The following is a 17,369-nucleotide window of genomic DNA, read 5'->3' as shown; positions in this document are numbered from 1 at the left end:
CCGTTCCAGCCTTGGGCCTCTCCGGTGTGTCAGGAGTTGCACCAGCATCTCCCAAGCACACTATTGTATGTGACCAACTTTTACTTACTTAAGGTCTTGGGCAGAGCAGATCAGAGAGGCAGCAGGTGATGACAGTCCATAATTACTGCACTAAGAAGAAACAGCTCTAAGTTGGAAGTTGCTAGTCCTCAGTTTTCCTAGATCTCATCAGCCATTGCCTCCCGGCAACACAAGACATTACTGGGGGTGGGGGGACTCTTCACTCCCATCTCTTTTTCTAGGACTCCAAACTCCTCGAGGTCTCAACAAGGTAAGTCCATAAATCCTTTCACTTGTGCACAACCGAACTCTTCTTTGTCTAAACCTCCTCATCTAGCTTGTGGCCCTGGTCACACCTTTCTCAGTCCCGCAGGCCCATTAAAGTGGTCTCTCCGAATACCAGAAGCGTTTTACCTCTGTGTGGAACTCTCCCAAGGGGCTGCAAAAGTGGCAACTTTTGCGCCAACCTTTTTTCTCCTCCTGTATTAAATCAAATACAGAATTTAATGGCCTGTGCACAGGTCTGAGAGTCACCGTAGTAAGGGCTGTCTCTTTCATCGCGGTCCTCAGCTCCACGACCTGGGCCTGGCACAGGGCAAATGCTGGATGGAGCTGCCATGTCTATCAGGCGGTGGAGGGTGGGGGGGGCATCACTCCCAAGCACGCGGCCGCCATGCTGCTCATTCTAAGACTCCTTTGGTTCCAGAGTCCCAAGAGGCTTTCAGGAAGGATCTAGTCCACCCCCTCCTCCCTGAGTACTGCTTGTGCCCCAGCTCCCTCTCTCTCCCCCACATTAAGGCTCCTCCCCAGAAGATGCTCAGCTCCTGATGCCACAGCACAGAGCCAAAGCCCCCGAGTCTGAGACAGGAGAAGAGCCTGGGTTCGCATCCCAGCTCCCCCTGCGCCCTGGCAGCACGACCCGTGCCCGTTTCATCGTCTCTCCGGGCGTCAGTTTCCACCTCTGCAGACTGAGGATCATAAATAGTACTACCTCCGGTCACCATGGCTGGGGGGCTTAACCAAGCTATCCCACGCTGCACGCTCAGGAGAGCGCCTGGCACACGGTAAGCGCGCGTGCACGTCAGCCACTCCTGCGACCTCCTGGCCTGGGGGGGACTTTATTTTTCAGGGTGAAGGAGGCAGACAGAGCAGCAGGTCGTCTTAGCGTGCCTGAGACCCTGGGCTGGGGTGCTCTCCCATTCACCCTTGGTTTCATGGGGTCTTTCCATTCCCAGCAGCACTAGAAGACCGGGAGGCCCCTGGAAAAATATCCCTCTGCTCCAGAGGAGAAGAATCTTGAGGTTTTCAAGTGTAAACGACCTTTAAGGCTGGAGCAAGGGGAGTCAAGTGTGCACACACATCACTTGAAACAGATCCCTGGCTTCAGAGACAAACCCCAAACTCCCTGGCCGCAGGCCGGGCCTGGAATGGAGTCTGTCTAACGATAGCAATGCAAAGAGGCAGAAAGCCTGCCTTCTTAAGTGTTCGCATAAAACTTGGGCTTTAGAGCATTTTTTTATTTCCAGAGAAGAAGTCTTTGTGGGTGTACTGGGTCAAGGATGGCTTTTCAAAGCGTGCCCCACACCCCATATGGAAGAGCGCCTCAGGGAGGGCTAGGTTCCTGCAGAATACTTCACAGTAGGAGGGAAAAGGGGAACACCCCCTGTCTGTCCTCCAGGTCAGTGAGAATTCCTCAGCTTGCTTAAGCCCCAGAGACCAGCTTCAGCTGTTGGACCCACCCCATGTTCTACCCCCAGCCCTACCTTCCTGCCCCCCATCCTTTACTGGCTTGAAAGATGCTATCAGAGTCCAGAGCCTCCATGTGGGCCCCAAAGGAACAGCTGGGACTCAGCCAGCCAGCACCATCACCTCCCAGGCAGCAAACAGGACCCCAAGACGCAGACTGACATAAGCTTTTTACAAACCTCTCCGGAGCCAGCTGGCCTTCCCTACTTCAGAACCAAATGCCAGGAAACTCCGGCTGGCCCGCCAAGCCCCCAGGACTGCGGGATGAAGGACTTGCTGACATGTGCCTTTGTCCTTCACTGCTCCGCTCCCCCGCCCTCCCCTCCTGCACCGTGCACCACAGCTCAGCAGAGCCAACTGAGTCCACGCAGCCCTTAACGCAAGGCTGAGAAAGCCAGCCAGCAGATCGCTGGTTTCCCGCAATGCCCATTCTCCAACACGTTGCTGGGAATACACTGGATGGTCCTGGATCCAAGCAGCCATCCCAGACCCACTCCTGGTCAAAAAAGGAGACGGGTCAAGTCTTCCAACCAAAGGCCACCACTCATTTCTTGGTGAAAGCTGTGCTCCGCAGTCTCCCAGGATGCTCTCTGCTTTTCTCCCCTCTTCTTCTCCTCAAGGGGCATCATCACAATTTCTGGGACCCAACAGACCTGGACCACCTTAGGCCCCAGGCTTCCATCGGTATCACAGCCCGTCAGTGTCACGTGCAACAAATGAGAGCAATTGAGAAGAAAGCAAGATCTTCATCGGGGTTCTTGGGAAAAAACAGCTGAAGAGATCCCAGGCTTACCCACCGCAGAACTGCTTGCTATCCATTCCTCCACCTCTCCCGTCCCTCCCCGCTTCTCCCACAGGCCCCAGGCACCAAAACAGTCTTAAGTCTCTTCTTTCTCCTCTCTCTCTCAAAACCTCTCTCCCTACCTCGCCAGATCTGCTTCCACCGCAGAAATCTTGCCTTTAAACTCTCCCTACTGCGGGCTGCTTCTGCAGCCCATTCTAACCCCCATATCAAAAGGCCCAAGAGCCTAGGCAAGCACCGCATTTCCCAGCTCCCCACCCCATGACTCCCAACTTCTATGATTTCGCCTGTCTTTACTGCTGTCACCCCTTAACCTGTCACGTGCAAGCACGTCTCCTAATGATGCAAAGAGACCCAAACACTTCAATTCTGGAAGCTTACCAAAGGTCAAGCATTTACTTATCCATTAAAACTCTCTGTGCTAGAGCAATTTACATTTGTATTTGCAAGGAAAACATAACTAGCCCAGCAGATAGCAATTTATGGCTTTTCTCTATTAACTCAAGCAGGCAAAAAGGCCCCACCGGCCATGCAAAACAAGTCCCCCTGGTCTTTCTCCCTCTACCAAAGAAAACAAAGAAAAGAAACCCTGCATCACCGCCACTCCCCACCCCCAGCTCGGGCCGATCTCACTTTAAGAGTTTTGGGAGGCCTGGCCTCTGTGAGGAGGGAGCACACTTCAGGACTGAAAGTTTCCATGGCTTGGATCGTCAAAGTCCAGCGTTCCTGTAGGTTTTGACTTGAGCTGAGGTCAGTGCAGGACGAGGGAGGGAAATGGGCTTAAATGCTGACTTCCTGGAAGGTCTTTTCCATTTTGTAATGTCGGCCGTGGGTCAGACCGTCTCAGGGAATAAGCTGTAAGTGGAGGTGAGTCTTTCCATATGTCTCACATGAAAATTGAAAACGATCAGCTAATGTAGTCCAGAATCCCTTCGAAACATTTGTATTGTTTCAAGAAAAGAAAAGGAAAAATGTAAGCCCAGCTGAACTTCACGGGGTTTCTAATTAAAAGGTACAAAGCAGGAGGACAACTCACCCCCGAAATTAAGTCAAAGGGAGACCTCAGTGTGCAACAGGTGGGACTGTGAGTCCAAGTGGACATTTAATAAGCACAGTCTGATAAGGGTGGTGGCATACTATAGCCAAGGAATTTCAAAATTGTTTGATGGGAGAAGAGAAGCTGGTGAACTCCTGAGAGATCATTTAAAATAATTTTCTCAGTACTTACTATGGGATTTGACATATACAGTGCAAGAAAGGTTGGGGAAGATAATGGACAGCCATTCCCTCCCAGGACTGGCACTACACAGTGGAGTAGCAGACAATAGTCCCCTATTCCCTGCCCCCCAATACAGCCCCTCCCACAGATATATGAAATCCACTATTAGACATTCTTTCCTTTGGATTAAACATTGTTAACAATCATGGGTAGAGAACACATTTCTTCCAAATCCCCCAAAGACTAAGAGTTACATTTTATTTCCATTCTGTTGTGGTGCTTCTACAGGAGAGTGTGGAGGTATTTAGTTTCAGAATGACTCAGGTAATTTTTTTTTTTATTTCTAATTACCAAAGTGATACATGCTATATTGAGTGAAATGCTGTAATGTCTTGGGTTTGCTTTAAAATAAGACAGAAGTTGAGGGAGTAGGTGGGGATACAGATGAAATAAGACTGAGCTGATCACGGTTGAAGTTGAGTGATGGGTGCCTGGGAGTATGTTAGCTCATACTCTCTACTCTTATATATGTTTGAAATTTTCCATAACAGAAAGCATATTTTTAAGAAAGGAAAACAATAAGACTGCAATAAAATAGTAATATGTTTTGTTGCATAATATCCACAAATTATTAAAAATTATTTTTAAAAATTTAATCTGGAGGGACTTCCCTGGCAGTCCAGTGGTTAAGACTCTGAGCTCTCAATGCAGGGGACACAGGTTCAATCCCTCACCAGGGAACTAAGATCCCACCTCCCGAACGATGTGTCCCCCAAAATTAATTTAATTAATTAAAAGTCTTATTAAAAAAATTTAACCTGGAAAGTTAGTCATCTATAATACTATTCCCCATCCCCACCCAGAGATTACTGCTGTCAACAGCTAGTGTCTGTTCTACCAGATTTTTTTTTCAATCCTAGAATTCTAAAGTCGAAAAGAACCTTAGAAGCTGTCTAAGGCCCAGTGTCTTCACCTGTGAGGGAGCCGAGGGCCAGAGAGGGCAGGTGAGTGTGAGGCGGGCTCCAAACTGGAGTCCACATCCCCTGCCCCACGGTCAGTCTCCCCTGAACCTCGGCAGAGGTGTTTTTCCAAAGCCCACACTTGGTTACTTCCCTAGTTCACAGTCTTTCTAGATAGAGCGGCAAGAGACACGACAGTCAAGCCAAAAGGACGAGGGCTTACCATCCCAGACAGGAAGTCGATCCCACAGAGCTCCGTGATGAAGACAGGAAACCAGCTCCCACTTCCTCCATTTGGGGACTGAAAATGCTGTTTACATTCTTTGCAGAGATCAAAGCGTGAACTCCTGTCCCTACCACAACCCCCGGGACATATATGCACAGCTCCAGTTGGCAGCTATAGCGACCATTAGCTTAAAACCTGTCAAAACAGAGTTTAATTGGGAAGGAAAAGCAAATCCCGACCCTGTCTCCAGGTACCCTGTTCTTGGGTGCAGAAGAGCAAGAGAGCTTAAGTAAAGTTGAAGGTAAACCTCCGGGCGTCATCCCTCCTGGACGGCGAGATGAACTGGCCGGGGTGCTGTCAGTCTTGCACCCGGGCCACTTCTTATGCCCACGCAATCAGACTTCCCGGCACATCCCAGGGCTGTATCTGCCAAAAACCCCGAGGAAGTTAATAAAGTCAGAATAGAGTCATCAAGCTCTACGATACAAAGGCCACTGCAGATACGTATCCACGGCTCCCTTCTTAAGGCCCAAAGGAGCCTGCAACTTTCTTCATTCACTTATTATCCTTAACAAGCCATCCTTACAGGAAGTGCACATGTGACCTACAGGCTTTGTAGGATGGACAGAAGCACAAAGAACATTGCTATCGAGATTGCATTTCAGTATTTCAATCAGAGCTGCCACAGACAGTAGCACTCACTGGTCGTAATAATCTATTGATTAGTTTCCCGTCGCTGCTGCAACAAACTACTCCAAACACAGTAGCTTAAAACAACCCAAATTTGTTATCTCAGAGTTGTAGTTGTCACAGTTTCAGGTGGGCTTGATTGGTTCTTCGGCTCTATGTCTCCCGAGGCCAAAGTCAAGGTGTCAGTTGGCCTGGGTTCTCATCTGGGGACTCTGGGAAGAATCCACTTCCAAGCTCATTCAGTTGTTGGCAGCATTCAGTTCCTTGGGGCTCTAGGGCTGAGGTCCCCACCTCCTTGCTGGCCGTCAGCTGGGGGCTGCTCTCAGCTCCTCAAGGCCATCTGCACTTCTTGTCACACTGCCAGGTGGACTGAATCTGGCTCAACAAGCCTTCCTGGCAGGAGACACTGGTGGATGGAGCCCCACAAGCTGAGCAAGGCCCATTCCCTGCCTTCAAGCAGTTAAACAGAGAGGGAAGCAGACGAAGACGGAGGAGGCACCCACAAACTCAGATGAAAAGAACATGCAATTTTCCTCTTTCAACAAGTCAATTTAATTTAAGGCACAAACCCCCATTCCCTTTCTTCCTGGTTGCTCTGAAGTTTTTTGTGGGGAGAAGGGGCTTATGAGACACAGGCTCTGGGAAAGGGGGCATCTCTGGCCCAGGGCATTACCTGCCTGTGATGGAATCATTTAGGAGAGTTCCACTCCCACGCTGGTGACCGTTCCTGTGGTCTCCTCCTGTAGCATTCTTTGTTCCTTCTCAAGAGCCTCTTTTGAGCTTGTATGAGTTTGGGTTCCTCCAGAATCAGACCACAAGACAGTTTATTTGGAGGTGATACCCAAAGCTAGTAGGGGAGTACGGGAGTGAGACAGGGAAGGGAAGGAAGCTGACACCGAGCATGTTATCACAGTACCTCGTGGGCAGGTGGAGCTCAGTCTTGCCTGGGAACTCTGGGAAACAATGTAGAGTGACTCCACGTGAGGGGAAAGAGCTGGGCTATTGATCCACCAGCTCCATCAGTCATGAGGTCAGGGCTGCTGTGGTGTCAGTTTCCCGGCACAATGACCTGCCATGTGCATGGCGGTCAGGCAGAAGGCAAGGAGAAGGTACAGCCCAAGGGCCACAGGAGCTGGAGGACACCAACTGCTTCTGCTGCAAGGTCTGACTCTGTGTGTCCCCAAGTCTCTCCTGTGCCAGGCTGGGAGACTGGAAACTAACTCTGCAAGGCGGTCTAAGGCCTTTTCTGCCCAGATCCGTCCTATGGCTGGTTTGCCTCTAGACTCTTCAAGGTCCCCCAGCAAGTCAAGCTCAGGGGCCCTCTGTTCTCAAACCCAACAAAGCTGTCTAGTTTCCCACCTACTGTGGGGCAAGGACACGGCCCCTTCTCAAGCCCCCAGCAGCTTCTACACTCCCATCTTCTTCACCTCTCCCTCTGCCCTCCCCACACCTGGCCTGAGGACCTGTCATCTCACCTCAGGGATGGGAAGACTGTCCTCTTTTACCAGCACATAGTGACCTGAAGCTACTGTTTTTGACAGGGACCTCCCCATCCCCTACAGGGCGCAGTATGTCACCTTGGCAGCCTGTCACCCTGGTATACAGCTCTCCTTCTCTTGCAACTATGAGTCTGGGAAGAGTGTACAAGGGAACACAAGAAACCCCTTTAAAGGCTTATCTTATCACCCAGACATGCACCCCAGTAGCCAGAATCCAAGGCAAACATAAAATGTGCCACCATGAAGCGCTTTCACGGGAGAGAGAAGAATCCCACTGGAGGCAAGCAAAGAAGGCTGCGTGAAAGAGGCGAGAGCATGTGCTGTGCGCCTGGAGGGATGAGTGAGAGCCCAGCCAGTGGAGGTGGGCTGTGAATCAAGGCAGACGCATGGGGGGCCCAGGTCGGCCTCGCCTCCCGTGGCCTGTGCTTACGGCACTGGGTCCGGGGAGGGAGATCAATACTCCTGGGAATGTCAGGCCAAGGTGGGACTTCCCAGAATGACAGCAGGGCGGGAGCCATGGAATATTTGGGAGGAAAGAAGTGACGTGAGAAGATGTGGCAGGCCAGTGGGATGACACAGTGCGGCGAATGTGAAATGGCTTTTGTCTCGAGACCCTGGCTTCCAGGATCTGTGTGTGTGGAGAGAAAGGGAGAGAGAAGGGGCAGAGAAGGCAGGAGAGGGAGAGGAGGAAGGCAGAGGGGGATGAAGAAGAGAGGAGGAGAAAGAAAGCAGGGAGGGGTGTTGTGAAGAGAGAAGAGACAGGAGTGGGAAGAGAAAGAAATCTGAGAGGTTAACCAAAACCTAGGGAGGCTTTTGAAGCCAGACCCTTTAGGGATCCTCCAGTTCATCAGATTTGGGCCTTTCGGTGGGAAAGGGGAGGTGGCGCCCGCCCAGCTCACGGAGGCCCCGTCTGTAGCTGTGAAACCCACCGCTGAGACCCACTCTGCCCAGGATGCCGGGTGAGGCCAGGTGTAAGCAGGTGAGGCCAGCTGAGACCCGGGCCCCTCGGGTGAGTGGCTCTTGTGAGAAGAAGACAAGAGATTGTGAGGAGCAGGACTCGGTCTGCTGTTCTCAACGAACTCACCAGCCCAGGTGGGACTGACAGCCCCGGCATGCCCTCAAGCAGAGAAAGTGTCAGAGAGGGAGGTGCACGTAGGTGATAATTGCTGGGAGAATGGAAGCTGAATCCACCCCAAAGCCAGCATCTTGGCTTCGACCAGCGCAGTCAGCTTCGGAGAAAAGAAGAAGGTCTGAGTTTACTGGTTGTTCACACTCAGAAACGAAAGCCAAAAGCCGAAAAACTTCCAAACGTCTGGCTCTCACAGCACAAAGCACCCACCCCACGCGCTGGGACGCTCTTTAGTAATGTTATGGCTCCATCTACAGCCTGCAGAAGGTTTATTGCCGCGAGGTTTCTCTCTGAGCAACAGCCGGGCCTGCACTGCAATTAACGCTAATAAAGCCCTTTCCCCCCGTCTGTGCATTTATTCAACGCAGACCTGGAACTACGCTAAGAAGTTTTATTTCAGGCTGCGTCTACAACAGCAGCTGTTCACATTATTCTAGAACCCTTTCGGCCAAAATTGGTTTGGAGTTCTATTTTAAACCACTGTTTGTTATGAATTGAGTTAAATGGCTTTTTTTTTTCCACTTTTCCCCCTATTTTAATGATGGAACGAATAAAAGCCCTCAAAAGAGCAAGATGGTATTTTCTTTCATTCATTCAACAAACACTCAGCACCTTCCATGTGTCAGGTTCCATGCTAAGCACAAGGATAAGTCAGCTCTGAATACATCCCATAACTGACTCATCAGAGAGAACTTTGCTACTTCCTCTTGTTGGCTGCAATGTTTCCACATGGGTCAAGAAAGAGAAAAAGGAGAAAGTCCAAGGTCACCAGTGGATGCAGAGCTCGATACACAGTGAACATAAAATCCTTTGACTCATGACATAATGGAAGCTGGAAGTCAGTTCCCTAAGGGTCAGTAAGATTTTTGTCCTGTTCAATTTTTTTCCCCTCCGAAGTGTAATAAGCTTTTTCCCAATTTAAAACAATACAAAAATAATTATTAGCCTTGTGCAGAAAACTTGGAAAACAAGAAAAAAAGGAATACAGAATCGAAAGCATTCATAAGCCAATCAACCAAAGATGACCACTGTTAACTGTTTATAAAGTGGCCCTGCACGACTTTTGTCTTTATAAAACTGGTACCGTATTTCCACCAAACCATAGGAGATGAACGTTCTTGCATGCCCCTGCGTGCTCTTCTGCGTGATTTGGAATGGCTGAAGGGTGTTCTTTCATAGGAATGAGCCATAATTTACTCGCTACAAGATACCCAGTTTTCCACAATTGTAAGCTTTATACACATATTCCTTAAGATGAGCCCCTAGCCGTGGAACTTCTGGATCAAAGAGGGTGGACACCTTTGAGGCCTCTGAGACCCATCCCGCAGCAACCTCCCAGAATTTCACATCACATCTGAACCAAAATCTAACTTTAGGGGCCCTGAGTGTTCACCATTCCAGAAAGAGCTTGCTGTGATGCGGAGTGGTCCTCCTTGGGAGCTTGGCCAAGCAGCACAACTGGAAGGAGCAGAGCGGGTCAGAACAGTTTTTGGTAAATTCCTTACCTCGTGGGCGATTTACACTGAGATGCCTCTGGAAGACAGGCAGTAAGACATTGCAGACCTGGTGAGTATGTAGTCGATAGAACATTACCAAAGGCTCAGATTAGGAAGATAGGATAATTCTATTCATCTTCATCACCCAAACCCCACCACTTGCCATGATTATTATCACCCCCGGTTTGTTTTTCCTTCTTCCACAGCCTGTACACAGCTTGTTCCCATGGCTGCTTTGCCTTGTCCTGCACATCTCATCAGGTTGAGCTGGGTTCCTCTGGAGGCCACAGTGTGAGAGGCAACTGCATGCATCAGGTCTTTGGAAAAATCCTGACACCCCTCAAACATGAGGTATGATCTGCAGCGTCAGTGCACTGGCTTAGGGAGGACTTGCAGATCATTTTTTTTTAGAACTGAAACATTTTCCTTATTATCCCTTTGTTGGTCTCCTATAGGGTGGAAACAATTGGAGGGATGGTGAAACAGCAGATCTTACAAGATAGGAGTGCACAGCAAAAGTCATTTAGGGGTTAATGTTGGAAAGAGAAGGGGCAGAAATAACTAGCTTCAGGTGAAAAGGAGGAATTAAACTTCGTTCCTTTGATCTTAAGGGCTGCCTAATTGACTCTCATCAGTTACCAATAAAAGGGAAGATGTAGCAGAGAACTCGTTAGACCCAAATGTAATCTGAGTGGAAGGCAAGGCAGAGACAAGGGTTGCCCGAGGTCATGGCAGGAGATGGGGTGGAGGGAGACCCGCCTTTCTGGCTGCTGGCCCAGTGGTCATTCCATGCTGACCTAAAAGAGAGTGCTTTTACTATGGAAGTAAAATGTGACCGCCTTGGTTTTTGGGGAGCAAGAAGACACCCAAAATGGGAGGTGGAAGAGGGCAGCCAGGAGAAGGAGAAACCGGATCCGGTTCTTTTGTGTTGATTCATGCTTCTACTGGTGAACAGGAGGAGATAAATGGTTGACTTCAAACCCACCGTTCCTGCCCTGGAGATAACTGCGCAGAGCAGGGCAGCACGGGCGTGACCCAAGGTCCTCTCTGTTTTTTTTGTTGTTGTTTTTTTGGGTTTTTTTTTTTGCGGTACTCGGGCCTCTCACTGCTGTGGCCTTTCCCGTTGCGGAGCACAGGCTCCGGACGCGCAGGCTCAGCGGCCATGGCTCACGGGCCCAGCGGCTCCGCATGTGGGATCCTCCCACACCGGGGCACAAACCTGTGTCCCCTGCATCGGCAGGCGGACTCCCAACCACTGCGCCGCCAGGGGAGCCCCCTCTCTGTTTTTATTGAACGTCCTCATCACCTTGACATCCTTACAGTTTCTCTTTTACATAATTACAGTGTCATGCAGAGAGTGAGGGTGAGACTCAGGTTCTGGTTCACACTGAAACGGTGCAGTGTTGGCTAGCATCTTCCATGTGTCCCTGTAGCGTGTGGTGGAGAAGGGGCTAGAGGGGCCCCTGGGGGACAGAGATGCTCACCTGTGTGATGCACCCCTCCACCCTCACGCTGGGGACAGGACCCTGATGGATAGAGCTTTTCCCAGGCTTTCCGTTCATCTCTCTCTGTGTGTGTGTGTTTTCTGTCCTAGTGGTAAAACCGTGGGGGAGGCTTGAGGCGGGGAAGATGTTCTCATTACAGATGAAGAAGCCAAGGCAGACACCATAGATGTCCCACACTCAAGTAGCTCACAGAAGGACCCTTGAGCGCGCCAGACAAAACAGCAAAGATCCTAATTACACAGATAGAACCAACTTCCGTGGTCACACACCTTCTGCTGTCCATCTCTAAGCCAAATGACCTTTACTTTATGCCACAATGAAATAAAATATTTTGAAGCTGGCTCTTCGATATGTCCAAGGTTCTGAAGACAGCCGAGCACTCCCCGTACTTTTCTGGGCCATGATTTCCCCAGCTGGAAGTGAAAATGAACCATTCTGTCCTACCTCCTGTACTCCATCACCACCTGCTTCTCAGGGATGTCGTGACAAGAGATACTCGCAGCGTTTTCCAAACTTGTCGATGCCAAGAATCACCTGGGAAACTTGTCAAAATACACACTCCCAGGCCAAACCCTGGACTTAGTGAATCGGCTTTTCTAGGATGGGTCTGGGCAACTGTAGTTTTAAAAAACTCCCAGCTGATCCTTGTGATTGGGTGATCCGGCCAGTTTGGGAAATGTTGAGGGAATCCCCAAGAAGTCCTTTTAATTTTTTAGAAGGTGCCAAGCTTTATTATCATTACAGACTAGGATCATCAGAGTTTGTGAAGAAAAATAAGGGATGTCCAGTTACATTTGAATTTCAGATAAACAAGGAATGAATTTCTTTAGCAGAAGTATGTCCCAAGCAATAATTGGGATATACTTACGCTAAAAATTAATTTTTCATCTGGCAACCCGGTCAGATGCTATGCACCTCATTTATTGTATAATATGGAAAAGCTCAAGAAAAGTCTAATTTTTAGAAAGAGAAACCATGTCAGTGGTACAAGGCTGTCCTTTCTGCATCCCTCTCTCGGTGCCTCTCAGCTCATCAGTCTTTTTCCTTGGTCCCAGCTTGCCTGCCTGCCAGGAAGAGGATGCCCCAGAAGATGGCTCTTCATCATTCTGACCCCCCGGCCCCCCAAAATTCTGTTACTGATGAAGACAAGAAACTGCTGGTTTTAAAGTTAAAGTACAGGGGTTTTAAATCACAACTTTGCGTTCTTCTTGTTCATAGCTAATCAGACAAGGAGGCAGGTGTAAGGGTTAATGCCATTCACTTGCCAATGGATTGGTTGATTTCAAAACAATTTAAATATTGCTAAGCTAAGCACATTTTTTTTTCCTTTGGCAAAATTTCCCAGGTGAACCAGCCCCATAGTGTGATGCTGCCTCTGTCAGATGACACCTGACACCGGGTCAGGGTTCTTTCCAACACAGATAGATATGTACTCACCCTGCAGTTGGAAAGGTTTACAACAGCGCCAATTTGGAAATCCTGTTGTCAGTTATAAAAGAGACCTCCCCTGAGGTGAGAGGGGGAGGGAAAGGCAGAGATGAGTATGAAAATCCAAAGGACTGTATGATCTGAGAATGAAATGTTTTCTAAATCAAATTAAGCTACACGGTGAAAATTGAGGAGAAAGTCCTTAAGGTGACTTTTAAATGAAAATGAAATGTCTGCTAGTAAGTTACAGAGGTGCATTGATACCAAGTGGCAGCCCTGTATCTCATTAATTTCAAACATAGATTTTTATGTGAGGCTATTTGATTATAATTTGATTATCTGACCCTGTAATTAAAGTTTATTGCCAATTGGAAGCTTACATGTAAAATGAACTGGTTTTCTTCAAAGCAATATACAATCCTTCGGACTCACTGACTTCTGGTTTTGCATTTAAATGGAAAAGTCAGTTATAACGTGACAAACAGGTTGGAGTTTTGATCATTAATCCTGCTAAAGCAATATTCATAAATTCAATTCTGAATCAGTTGGAATTCTTTTCTTTTATTAGTTTCTGTGTTATTAAATGAGATTGTTTCTGACTAATATATTTCTAGACTCAAACTGTAGCTCCGAGCTGTTATTCAAATCAAATAACATGCCCCTTACTTGTGCCTCACACTAATAAATGCCAGTTTGTGATACATTTGCAAGAGACTGTCAGCAATATTAAAGGAGGCAATAATGCCATGGAGGTCTCAAAGTGAGCTGGTTTTTCTAAGGGCTGATATCCGTCATTTTTCTTAAAAAAAAAAAAGATACTCAAATCTTTTAGTCTTAAAGCCAAAAACCTGCTTTGATTCATAGAAAGATAATTCTCTAACACTTAAATAGCCAAGACATTGGAATTAGAAAATTCGTAACTTTGGAGTCCTGAGTAAGAGAAGTAGGGAGCTGATTTCAGAGCAGAATCAAAGTTATCTTTGGTGGGGGGGAAACCGTGCCACTTAACTTGGGAAACAGATGGGTCTTTCTTTCCAATACTTAGGTGAGAAGGAGAGGCAACATTGCTTTTGAAATTAGAAAAGCTATTCACAAATCCTTGCTGGGTTCTCGGAGCAAAAAGAGGTCTTGGAGACCCTTTTTTGCTGGCCCCATTTTACAGATGAGGAAACTGAGGCCCGAAGAGACGTCAGCTGGTCAGTTACACAGCAAGTTGGGGGCAAATCCCAAATGGAAACACTCCCTGTAATTTTTTCCAACACTTTCCCCACCATCCGGTGAACAAAAGGCTTATAAATATATATATTTTTATAGAATTTTATTTATTTTTGGCTGCGTTGGGTGTTCATTGCTGTGTGCAGGCTTTCTCTAGCTGCAGCGAGTAGGGGCTTCACTTGTTGTGGAGCACAGGCTCTAAACATGTGGGCTCAGTAGTTGTGGCTCACGGGCTCTAGAGCGCAGGCTCAGTAGTTGTAGTGCAAGGGCTTAGTTACTCTGTGGCAGGTGGGATCTTGCCGGACCAGGGCTCGAACCCGTGTCCCCTGCATTAGGCAGGTGAATTCTTAACCACTGCGCCACCAGGAAAGTCCAGGCTCATAAGTATTTGTGGATACTTCATAGGGGCTGGAATCAGAGGCCCGGCCCCGCCACCTGGCTCTTTGACCTCTAACAGATCACCTGAATACCATGAGTCTCAGACCTCAAGTGTAGCTTACATCTGCCCTTTCACTCTGTTTTGAGAAGGAAATGAGATTTGATAAGTAAACTACAAGGGTGAGGTGATTTTGAACCTCTTAAGGTTCAAATGCTTTATTGAGATGTGATAGGCATACAAAGAATGTGCATATTTAAAGCATACTATAATTGCTTTCCTAAGTAATCATAAGAAAATTGAATTTTTCATTGTTTTGGACCATTTTCCCTCGTTCCTATTTCTGGACCTCCAGACTGAACAGACTGTTGGCTGCTCTCTCTCCTCCTCTCTCCTGAGACTCCGCACATTGGCTTTGTTACTACAGTTTGCACGTTTTCCATCCGTTGTTTCCCGGGTGGACTTGGGGTGGGTGTTGCTAGGTTTCCACCTTATCACACAATCATCACGGCAGGAATTGTCTTTCCTGCCCCAAAAGGAAATTGTTCAAGCCAGTTCGTAGGATTCCAGAGTCTGAGTTTCGAGAAACCTGAGAATGTGCCCTCTACATCCAGCGCCCCTCTTCCCACAGCTCGCCACGTGTTTGAATCCGAATCCTCGCTCCAGCTGGGCTCTCGGATCCCAGGTTGGGGCCGCTGCATCTTGCAGGAGGGAATTACCTTGCCAGCAGGTGCCAGCTATGGAGGCGCTGACCACATAGGCGTGGCCCCCGGGGAGGACCCGCTGCCGAAGCAGGCGCTGCTACTTAACATCACGAAGCAGGTGCTGCTTCTGAGCATTTATCTGGGGCCTGCCCCCTCTGCTATGGATCTGCGTCATCTCTCCTCCTCCCAACAGGCTCTCAAGGCCAGTGTTGTTAGCTTCTGGTCAGTAACAAGGAAGCTGCGGCTGGGAGAGCTGCTTATCGACATCTTCCTCCATCCCTTCTGCCCTGCAGTTTTTGTCCTGATGGCCAAGGTGAAGACAGCTTCCAGGAAGGAGGCAGCAGGAACGCTGCAGGAGGTAGGTGTGACGTGGGAAAGGGCACAGGTTGAGGATTTGGGCTGTCTTTCAGCGCGAGCTCCGTTCCCCAGGGTGTCTGCCTTAGCTTTGCCCCCAAGGGCCCAGAATCCTCCCTTCCTGCTCGGTGTGCCTCTCAGGAGCCAGACCCCAGGCCCCTAGGCTGTGACGGGGCAGCTCTAGAGAGAACAGAGGTGTCTGAGGTCCTGAGCTCCAGCCCCAGCTGGTCACTAATACCAGGGAGCAGGGGGCTCTTCCCAAACAGCAGCTCAAGTATTTACTTCTCTGCCATGTGGTCCTGACTTTGCCCTTAGCAAGTATGCATTTCCTACACTCAGTTGTGTGTCTACGTTACTACATGATTATACACCCTGCTCTGTTTTATATATAGAATTTACAATCTGTAAAAAGTCGCCATTTTACAGTGTACAATTTAGTAGTTTTTAGTATATTTACAAGATCGTGCAACCATCACCAATAATTCCGGAGCATTTTCATCACCCCCAAAATACACTCTGTCTCTGAATGGAGGTCAGAGTCAAGGTAGACACATCGATGTGGGTCTGGATTACGATGATGATGGTGGTGGTGATACCACTAGCCATCACTGAGCACTTACCTCTGGTCTGAGTGCTTTACCTATTATTTCATTCAATCTGCACCACATCCCAAACAGGTGGCCCTTATTGTTATCCTGCTTTTGTGGATGAGGGAACCGAGGTGCAGAGAGCTGGAGCTGGCAGCCCACCATCGCAGGGTCCGACTCCAGGGTGGTGCATGCCCTCCCCCTCCACTGCTTTTAATGGGTCTGTTCCCTGTGGGGTTCGGAAAGCTTTCCCTATGCCTGCCATGGTAGCTGACTCTTTTTTTTTTTTCAGTTCCTAATTCTTTAATTGTAGTAAAATAGATATAACACATTTATCATTTTAACCTTTTTAATGGATACAATTCAGTGGCATTCACAGTTTTGTGCAACCATCACCACTACCCGTCTCAAGAACTTTTTCATCATCCCAAACAGAAATTCTGTGCCCATTCAAAACTAACTCCCCATTCCCTCCTTTCCCCAGCCTCTAGTAACCTATTCTACATTCAACCTCTACGAAATTGCTTCTTCTAAGTATCTCAGATATGTGGAATCATACAATATCTGTCCTTTTATGTCTGGCTAATTTTCCTTAGCGTAATGTCAAGGTTCATCCATGTGGTAGCATGTATCAGAATCTCATTCCTTTTTATGGCTGAATCATATTCCATTGTGTGTATATGCTATATTTTGTTTATCCATTCATTGCTGGTAGACAATTGGGTTGTTTCTACCTCTTGGCTATTATGAATAATGCTGCTATGAACATGTGTATACTTGCTTTCAGTTATTGTGGATATATACCCAGGAGTGGAATTGCAAAGTTACATAGGAATCTAAGTTTAACTTTTTGAGGAGCCGCTGTACTGTTTTCCACAGTGGCTGCACCATTTTCCATTCCCACCAACATTGCGCAAGGGTTCCAATTTCTCTACCACCTTGCCAACACTTTTGCGCCTTTTGATAATAGCCATACTAATGGGTGTGAAGTGGTATCTCTGTGGTTTTGGTTTGTGTTTCCCTAATGACTGATGAATGTTGAGCATGTAGCTTCTCAGGTAACTGACTTATTTTTAAAGGTCACAAAATGGAAAAGAGGGGGTTTTGGGGGGGACGGGGCATTATCTGGGACAAAGGGGGCCAATCTGGTAATGAGCAAGGGCATGCACCTGGGTCGAATCTACCTATTTATTTGCCAGTTTCCTGAGCCAGTGTTCTAGCCTCAGCTGCCTCTCAGAATCACCTGGGGAGATTTCAAAACTACGAAGGCCATTTGTACCCCCAGAGCTTCTGATGTGAGCAGTCCAAGCGGGGCCGGCATCGGTAGTTCCTGACGCTTCCCTTGGTGATTCTCATGGGCAGCCAGGGCTGAGGACCGCAGCTCTAAGCAAACCT

The 17,369-nt window shown here is 48.3% G+C and overlaps 1 long non-coding RNA gene across 1 annotated transcript; it reads left to right on the top strand.

The window, feature by feature from the left end:
* The first annotated feature begins 279 nt into the window (after positions 1 to 279).
* Positions 280 to 13,063, top strand: LOC137215054 (uncharacterized). Its single transcript, XR_010939141.1, has 4 exons — positions 280 to 310; positions 838 to 1,103; positions 10,012 to 10,156; positions 12,366 to 13,063. It is a non-coding gene; the product is annotated as an uncharacterized lncRNA (long non-coding RNA).
* The last annotated feature ends 4,306 nt before the right edge of the window (positions 13,064 to 17,369 follow it).

This window comes from Pseudorca crassidens, chromosome 20 (genome assembly GCF_039906515.1).
Source record: "Pseudorca crassidens isolate mPseCra1 chromosome 20, mPseCra1.hap1, whole genome shotgun sequence".
NCBI lineage: Eukaryota > Metazoa > Chordata > Mammalia > Artiodactyla > Delphinidae > Pseudorca > Pseudorca crassidens.
This window is presented reverse-complemented; position numbering and strand designations above follow the sequence as displayed.